Below are 9837 nucleotides of genomic sequence, written 5' to 3'. Positions count from 1 at the left end.
CAATATCTCCTCTTCCCCCCATATCTCCTCTTTCCCCCCCCCATATCTCCTCTCCCCCAATATCTCCTCTTCCCCCCCATATCTCCCCCCCCTTATCTCCTCTTCCCCCCAATATCTCCTCTCCCCCCCAATGTCTCCTCCCCCCCCAATATCTCCTCTTCCCCCTCAATATCTCCTCTCCCCCCAATATCTCCTCTCCCCCCCCCAATATCTCCTCTTCCCCCAAAATCTCCTCTTCCCCCCACCCCCAATATCTCCTCTCCCCCCCATATCTCCTCTTCCCCCAATATCTCCTCTTCCCCCCACCACCCAATATCTCCTCTTCCCCCCCATATCTCCTCTTCCCCCAATATCTCCTCTTCCCCCCACCCCCAATATCTCCTCTTCTCCCCAATATCTCCTCTTCCCCCCATATCTCCTCTTCCCCCCCAATATCTCCTCTTTTCTCCATATCTCCTCTCCCCCCAATATCTCCTCTTCCCCCCAATATCTCTTCTTCCCCCCCAATATCTCCTTGTAACAGAACCGGACCCAGACTGCACTCGGGTATTTCCGTTAGACTCCCGCTTCCCCGTCCGAACACAGATCCCCGGACCCCACCCCTGACCATACAGGACTACAAGACACACAGTAGAACAATGGGGCAACCACATGGCAGTAGACAATGGACAACCCCCCACCCCAATATTAGAACATTTCACCCTGTACCCCTAACAGGCACAGGGTGACTTAGACATAATGGGAACATGGGGAGCTGAGACAGGGGTCCCCCCACCCCCAAAAGTCACTCCCGTCACATATCTCCCCTTTCGGCAGGAGACTAACGCAGGAGTAGATCCCAGACGGATGGACTCTGAAGTTAGTCTGTACTTCCAGTCCCCCAATGCCGGCACCCACACAGGACCCCAAACAAATGGTCCCCCACAAAGCGTTCCTCACCCAGCCAACCTCTGCCTCTCCCATAGAACATACCCGCCGCTGGGGAGAAGTATGGACTGGTCCTTCTCCCTGAAGTCCTCTCAGCCGCTGGGGAGAAGTACGGGCTGGTCCTTCTCCCTGAGGTCCTCTCAGCCGCTGGGGAGAAGTATGGACTGGTCCTTCTCCCTGAAGTCCTCTCAGCCGCTGGGGAGAAGTACGGGCTGGTCCTTCTCCCTGAAGTCCTCTCAGCCGCTGGGGAGAAGTACGGGCTGGTCCTTCTCCCTGATGTCCTCTCAGCCACTGGGGAGAAGTACGGGCTGGTCCTTCTCCCTGAAGTCCTCTCAGTTGCTGGAGAGAAGACAGGGTGGCTGGGCTGGCTGCATCATGCGTTGGGGGATCTGGGCCGACTCCATCATGCTGTGGGGGATCTGGGCCGGCTCCATCATGCGGTGGGGGATCAGGACCGACTGCCCAGCATCCCTGGGGTATCCAGGTGGGGACTGCAGTCTCATCCACTCTGACTTGATGGACACCCCCCAGTGTTCACAAAGTAAGGCTGACCTCCTCCTGTCCCAATGCCAGACCCTCTTCTGGGGTTGTGTCAGTGAAGACTGAAGTCCCATCCATGGATCAGCTCAAGCTGCCGTTGTGAGGTGCCGATTGCATCCTCTTCCTGTAGCTCCTGCGGTGCTGATTGTTGTGGGCAGAGGTCAACCACGCCATGCCCTGATGCCAGCTCTTCTGCTGGAGGCTCGCCGGCTGGTTCCTCCTCAGCAGAAAAGTCAATCAGATCCCCAGTCTCTGGAACTGGTGTCTGGGGATAGGGGTTCACCATCTCTTGTCCGTGGAACCCAGAAGATGTTACCAGTGCTGGGCAGGGTTCAGTAATGTTTGGCCCTGTTGTCAGCTCTTTTGGAGGCTCACCAGGTTGTTTTTCCTCAGCAGAGAAGTCTATCAAATCCCCAGTCTCTGGAATTTCCACTGCCGATTCTTGGGCATGCTGCTGAACATGTCTTAGCAGTTGCCTGTATGCCCTTTCCAGATCCTGTTCTTTCATCAGCAGGTATTCCAGATCTGGTTCAAGCTCTGAGACCCCTGTGAGACCGAGCATAGCCTCTCTGTCTACTCACAGGTCCTCCAGGGTAGGTTCTCCTTCATCACCAAACACAAAATGACCTGTAAGGCTCTCCCACAGCAGTCCAGGGCCACCAAAGTCATGTCCCTCCGGAGAGCATTCTGTTGTCACCCCGAAATATTCCTGCTCTGCGTACCATTGCAGAGCCCGATATCGGTTGTCCAGCTCTATCTCCTGCTGGACCAGCCTGTCCAATTCGGTCGCCCATTGCTCCTGGGGTCGCTCTCCCAGGAATGACATCCGTAACTTCCGATGGTCCCTGGCCCGTTCCCCTGGGGTTGGATAGCACTTGTCCTTGTACATACCAGCAGCCTGGAGGGCTCCTCTCCAAAGCACCTCCCAAATCCGCTGCCTGAGCTCCAGGTACTGATCCGCAGACACAGTCCTGGGGTATGGTGCAAGAATGATCCGCAGCAGCCCCGGGAACTCTGATGTCAGGTCCATATCTCCACTGGGGTGACCGATGTCTCCTTTCCTGATCTTGAATCCCGGAGGTGGTTTGGACGTGTTCACAGCCAGGAAGCACAATCCCACCGCTGCCACCAATGTAACGGAACCGACCCCGACTGCACCAATGTAACGGAACCGACCCCGACTGCACCAATGTAACGGAACCGACCCCCGACTGCACCAATGTAACGGAACCGACCCCGACTGCACCAATGTAACGGAACCGACCCTGACTGCCACCAATGTAACGGAACCGACCCCGACTGCACCAATGTAACGGAATCGGAACCCGACTGCACCAATGTAACGGAATCGGAACCCGACTGTACTGGGGTATTTCCGTTAGACTCCCGATTCCCCGTCCGAACACAGATCCCCGGACACCACCGCTGACCATACAGGACTACAAGACACACAGTAGAACAATGGGATGCAACCACATGGCAGAGAACAATGAACAACCCCCCACCCCAATATTAGAACATTTCACCCTGTACCCCTAACAGGCACAGAGTGCCTTACACATAAGAGGAACACAGGGAGCTGAGACAGGGGTTCCCCCACCCCCAAAAGTCATTCCCGTCACACTCCTCTTCCCCCCCAATATCTCTTCTCCCCCAATATCTCCTCTTCTCCCCCAATAGCTCTTCTCCCTAATATCTCCTCTTCCCCCCAATATCTCCTCCTCCCCCAGTATCTCCTCTTCCCTCGCCCAATACCTTAGATTGTACGCTCCTCGGGGGCGGGGACTGATGTGAATGTACAATATATATGTAAAGCGCGGAGTAAATTGACAGCGCTATATAAGTACCTGAAATACATAAATAATAAATAAATGCTCTCCCCCCCAATATCTCCTCTTCTCCCCCAATATCTCCTCTTCTCCCCCAATATCTCCTTTTCCCCCCAATAACTCCTCCCCAATATCTCTTCTCCCCCCCCAATATCTCTTCTCCCCAATATCTTCTCTTCCCCCCCAATATCTCCCCTTCCCCCCAGTATCTTCTCTTCTCCCCAATATCTCCTCCCCCCCCCCAATATCTTCTCTCCCCCCCACCCCCAATATCTCCTCCCCCCCCCAATATCTCCTCTTCCCCCCAATATCTCTTCTTTCCCCCAATATCTCTTCTTTCCCCCAGTATCTCCTCTCACCCCCCCAATATCTCTTCTCCCCAATATCTCGTCTCCCAGCACAGATGATTCCTGTGGTCGGGGGAGTCTGGGAACCACTGCGGGATCCACTGATGCGGGGGGTTGGGGTGCCCTAATGAGAACCCCCCAAAAAACTGATCAGGAGTCCTGGATCGCTCTCCTCAGAAATCGGAACCTCAGAAACAGCGGCCGTGAGACAGAACTTCTCCGCCACACACATCAGCAACATACCGGGGAGACGAGGGGCTCATCACGGGGCCCAATCATTAGACTCCTCTAAGGAGGGAAACATGTCAGAGGGTCTCCTGGCTCCAGCTGGAATATCGGGGGGTCGCCCGGCTCCAGTATTCCCAGCCTGGCTGTTTATGATGACGGGATCACCCGCCCTTTTTTGCAATATTGGATTGTTGGAAGTTTGATGCTCAGGACTGTGGAAACCAGGATCCCTACACCTGGGAGGCCTGATCCCTACACCTGGGAGGTCTGATCACTACAGCTGGGGGGGTTGAGGGCCCTGATCCCTACAGCCGGGGCGTCTGATCCCTACACCTGGAAGGTCTATGGGGCCTGATCCCTGTACCTGGGAAGCCTGATCCCTACATCTGGGAGGTCTGGGGGGCCTGATCCCTACAGCTAGGGGGCATGAGGGCCCTGATCCCTACAGCTGGGAGGCCTGATCCCTACAGCTGGGAGGTATGGGGCCTGATCCCTACAGCTGTAAGGTCTGGGGGCCTAATCCCTCTAGCTGGGAGGTCTGGGGGGCCTGATCCTTACAGCTGGGAGGTCTGGAGGGCCTAATCCCTACACCTGGGAGGTCAGAGAGCCCAATCCCTACAGCTGGAAGGTCAGGGAAGGGCCTGATCCCCACAGCTGGGAGGTCAGGGACCCGACCTATACAGCAAGGAGGTAAGGGTGGGGCCTGATCCCTACAGCGGGGAGGTCAGGGAGGGGCCTGATCCCTACAGCTGGGGCAGAGGAAGGGGGTGAGCAGCACAGTACTACCTTGGTGAGATATAACGTGTGATGTATGGGGAGGAATTTTTGAAGACGGGAAGACAGAATCTGAAACATTGGAGCCAATCAGATTCTAGATTTAATTTTCAAAGTTTCACTGACAAAGCTCAAAGCAGAATGTGATTGGCTGATACTGGGATATGTCTCCTATTCCTAGAAGAGTACATCCCCCAGAATATAGAGAGGGCGGAGCCCACCGAGTGCTGATCAGGATACAATGTATAGAGATGATGGGGATACAATGTATAGAGGTGATGATGGGGATACAATGTATAGAGATGATGATGGGGATACAATGTATAGAGGTGATGATGGGGATACAATGTATAGAGATGATGGGGATACAATGTATAGAGATGATGATGGGGATACAATGTATAGAGATGATGAGGATACAATGTATAGAGGTGATGATGGGGATACAATGTATAGAGGTGATGATGGGGATACAATGTATAGAGGTGATGATGGGGATACAATGTATAGAGATGATGAGGATACAATGTATAGAGATGATGATGGGGATACAATGTATAGAGGTGATGATGGGGATACAATGTATAGAGATGATGAGGATACAATGTATAGAGATGATGGGGATACAATGTATAGAGATGATGGGGATACAATGTATAGAGATGATGATGGGGATACAATGTATAGAGGTGATGATGGGGATACAATGTATAGAGGTGATGATGGGGATACAATGTATAGAGATGATGATGGGGATACAATGTATAGAGATGATGGGGATACAATGTATAGAGATGATGATGGGGATACAATGTATAGAGATGATGGGGATACAATGTATAGAGATGATGGGGATACAATGTATAGAGGTGATGATGGGGATACAATGTATAGAGGTGATGATGGGGATACAATGTATAGAGATGATGATGGGGATACAATGTATAGAGATGATGGGGATACAATGTATAGAGGTGATGATGGGGATACAATGTATAGAGGTGATGATGGGGATACAATGTATAGAGGTGATGATGGGGATACAATGTATAGAGGTGATGATGGGGATACAATGTATAGAGATGATGGGGATACAATGTATAGAGATGATGATGGGGATACAATGTATAGAGATGATGGGGATACAATGTATAGAGATGATGATGGGGATACAATGTATAGAGATGATGGGGATACAATGTATAGAGGTGATGATGGGGATACAATGTATAGAGGTGATGATGGGGATACAATGTATAGAGGTGATGGGGATACAATGTATAGAGATGATGATGAGGATACAATGTATAGAGGTGATGATGGGGATACAATGTATAGAGGTGATGATGGGGATACAATGTATAGAGATGATGGGGATACAATGTATAGAGATGATGATGGGGATACAATGTATAGAGGTGATGATGGGGATACAATGTATAGAGGTGATGATGGGGATACAATGTATAGAGATGATGGGGATACAATGTATAGAGATGATGATAGGGATACAATGTATAGAGATGATGGGGATACAATGTATAGAGATGATGATGGGGATACAATGTATAGAGATGATGGGGATACAATGTATAGAGATGATGATGGGGATACAATGTATAGAGATGATGATGAGGATACAATGTATAGAGGTGATGATGGGGATACAATGTATAGAGGTGATGATGGGGATACAATGTATAGAGGTGATGATGGGGATACAATGTATAGAGGTGATGATGGGGATACAATGTATAGAGGTGATGATGGGGATACAATGTATAGAGGTGATGATGGGGATACAATGTATAGAGGTGATGGAGATACAATGTATAGAGATGATGATGAGGATACAATGTATAGAGGTGATGATGGGGATACAATGTATAGAGGTGATGATGGGGATACAATGTATAGAGGTGATGATGGGGATACAATGTATAGAGATGATGGGGATACAATGTATAGAGATGATGATGGGGATACAATGTATAGAGGTGATGATGGGGATACAATGTATAGAGATGATGATGGGGATACAATGTATAGAGGTGATGATGGAGATACAATGTATAGAGATGATGATGGGGATACAATGTATAGAGATGATGGGGATACAATGTATAGAGATGATGATGGGGATACAATGTATAGAGATGATGGGGATACAATGTATAGAGATGATGGGGATACAATGTATAGAGGTGATGATGGGGATACAATGTATAGAGGTGATGATGGGGATACAATGTATAGAGATGATGATGAGGATACAATGTATAGAGATGATGATGGGGATACAATGTATAGAGGTGATGATGGGGATACAATGTATAGAGGTGATGATGGGGATACAATGTATAGAGGTGATGGGGATACAATGTATAGAGGTGATGATGGGGATACAATGTATAGAGGTGATGATGGGGATACAATGTATAGAGATGATGGGGATACAATGTATAGAGGTGATGATGGGGATACAATGTATAGAGGTGATGATGGGGATACAATGTATAGAGGTGATGGGGATACAATGTATAGAGGTGATGATGGGGATACAATGTATAGAGGTGATGATGGGGATACAATGTATAGAGGTGATGATGGGGATACAATGTATAGAGGTGATGGGGATACAATGTATAGAGGTGATGATGGGGATACAATGTATAGAGGTGATGATGGGGATACAATGTATAGAGGTGATGATGGGGATACAATGTATAGAGGTGATTATGGGGATACAATGTATAGAGATGATGGGGATACAATGTATAGAGGTGATGATGGGGATACAATGTATAGAGGTGATGATGGGGATACAATGTATAGAGGTGATGATGTGGATACAATGTATAGAGGTGATGATGTGGATACAATGTATAGAGGTGATGATGGGGATACAATGTATAGAGGTGATGATGGGGATACAATGTATAGAGGTGATGGGGATACAATGTATAGAGATGATGAGGATACAATGTATAGAGGTGATGATGGGGATACAATGTATAGAGATGATGAGGATACAATGTATAGAGGTGATGATGGGGATACAATGTATAGAGGTGATGATGGGGATACAATGTATAGAGGTGATGATGGGGATACAATGTATAGAGGTGATGATGGGGATACAATGTATAGAGGTGATGATGGGGATACAATGTATAGAGGTGATGAGGATACAATGTATAGAGGTGATGATGGGGATACAATGTATAGAGATGATGATGAGGATACAATGTATAGAGATGATGATGAGGATACAATGTATAGAGGTGATGATGAGGATACAATGTATAGAGGTGATGAGGATACAATGTATAGAGGTGATGATGGGGATACAATGTATAGAGGTGATGAGGATACAATGTATAGAGGTGATGATGGGGATACAATGTATAGAGGTGATGAGGATACAATGTATAGAGGTGATGATGGGGATACAATGTATAGAGGTGATGATGGGGATACAATGTATAGAGATGATGATGAGGGTACAATGTATAGAGATGATGATGAGGATACAATGTATAGAGGTGATGAGGATACAATGTATAGAGGTGATGATGGGGATACAATGTATAGAGATGATGGGGATACAATGTATAGAGATGATGATGAGGATACAATGTATAGAGGTGATGAGGATACAATGCATAGAGATGATGATGAGGATACAATGTATAGAGGTGATGATGGGGATACAATGTATAGAGGTGATGATGAGGATACAATGTATAGAGGTGATGATGGGGATACAATGTATAGAGGTGATGATGGGGATACAATGTATAGAGGTGATGATGAGGATACAATGTATAGAGGTGATGATGGGGATACAATGTATAGAGATGATGGGGATACAATGTATAGAGGTGATGATGGGGATACAATGTATAGAGGTGATGATGAGGATACAATGTATAGAGGTGATGATGAGGATACAATGTATAGAGGTGATGATGGGGATACAATGTATAGAGGTGATGATGAGGATACAATGTATAGAGGTGATGATGGGGATACAATGTATAGAGGTGATGATGGGGATACAATGTATAGAGGTGATGATGGGGATACAATGTATAGAGATGATGGGGATACAATGTATAGAGATGATGGGGATACAATGTATAGAGGTGATGGGGATACAATGTATAGAGATGATGATGAGGATACAATGTATAGAGGTGATGATGAGGATACAATGTATAGAGATGATGATGAGGATACAATGTATAGAGGTGATGAGGATACAATGTATAGAGATGATGATGGGGATACAATGTATAGAGGTGATGATGGGGATACAATGTATAGAGGTGATGAGGATACAATGTATAGAGGTGATGATGGGGATACAATGCATAGAGATGATGATGAGGATACAATGTATAGAGGTGATGATGAGGATACAATGTATAGAGGTGATGATGGGGATACAATGTATAGAGGTGATGATGGGGATACAATGTATAGAGGTGATGATGGGGATACAATGTATAGAGGTGATGATGAGGATACAATGTATAGAGATGATGGGGATACAATGTATAGAGGTGATGATGGGGATACAATGCATAGAGATGATGATGAGGATACAATGTATAGAGGTGATGATGAGGATACAATGTATAGAGGTGATGATGAGGATACAATGTATAGAGGTGATGATGGGGATACAATGTATAGAGGTGATGATGGGGATACAATGTATAGAGGTGATGATGAGGATACAATGTATAGAGGTGATGATGGGGATACAATGTATAGAGGTGATGATGGGGATACAATGTATAGAGGTGATGATGGGGATACAATGTATAGAGGTGATGATGGGGATACAATGTATAGAGGTGATGATGGGGATACAATGTATAGAGGTGATGATGGGGATACAATGTATAGAGGTGATGATGGGGATACAATGTATAGAGGTGATGATGGGGATACAATGTATAGAGATGATGGGGATACAATGTATAGAGGTGATGGGGATACAATGTATAGAGATGATGATGGGGATACAATGTATAGAGATGATGGGGATACAATGTATAGAGGTGATGAGGATATTATACAGAATAAATATGTGGAGATGATAATAGAATGTACAGAGAGGTGTGGCCCCAGAATTGTCCCTCTCAGGGGCCCCAGGCTCCCCCCTCCGCTCCCAGGGGTTG

Source organism: Staurois parvus, unplaced genomic scaffold, assembly GCF_062004578.1.
Source record: "Staurois parvus isolate SC_StPar_1 unplaced genomic scaffold, SC_StPar_1.0 ptg002374l, whole genome shotgun sequence".
NCBI lineage: Eukaryota > Metazoa > Chordata > Amphibia > Anura > Ranidae > Staurois > Staurois parvus.
This window is presented reverse-complemented; position numbering follows the sequence as displayed.